Source organism: Pristiophorus japonicus, unplaced genomic scaffold, assembly GCF_044704955.1.
Source record: "Pristiophorus japonicus isolate sPriJap1 unplaced genomic scaffold, sPriJap1.hap1 HAP1_SCAFFOLD_29, whole genome shotgun sequence".
Classification (NCBI taxonomy): domain Eukaryota; kingdom Metazoa; phylum Chordata; class Chondrichthyes; family Pristiophoridae; genus Pristiophorus; species Pristiophorus japonicus.
In genome coordinates this window covers 522,971-523,491 of record NW_027252668.1, presented here as the reverse complement: position 1 = coordinate 523,491, position 521 = coordinate 522,971, and positions in this window count along the sequence as shown.

Sequence of the window (521 nt, the reverse complement as noted above, 5' to 3'; positions counted from 1 at the left end):
GCCAGGGAGGGAGCGAGGGGGGAGAGCCAGGGAGGGAGCGAGGGGGAGAGCCAGGGAGGGAGCGAGGGGGGAGAGCCGGGAGGGAGCGAGGGGTGAGAGCCAGGGAGGGAGCGAGGGGGAGAGCCAGGGAGGGAGCGAGGGGGAGAGCCAGGGAGGGAGCGAGGGGGAGAGCCAGGGAGGGAGCGAGGGGGAGAGCCAGGGAGGGAGCGAGGGGGAGAGCCAGGGAGGGAGCGAGGGGGAGAGCCAGGGAGGGAGCGAGGGGGAGAGCCAGGGAGGGAGCGAGGGGGAGAGCCAGGGAGGGAGCGAGGGGGAGAGCCAGGGAGGGAGCGAGGGGGAGAGCCAGGGAGGGAGCGAGGGGGAGAGCCAGGGAGGGAGCGAGGGGGAGAGCCGGGGAGGGAGCGAGGGGAGAGCCGGGGAGGGAGCGAGGGGGAGAGCCGGGAGGGAGCGAGGGGGAGAGCCGGGGAGGGAGCGAGGGGGAGAGCCGGGAGGGAGCGAGGGGGAGAGCCGGGGAGGGAGCGAGG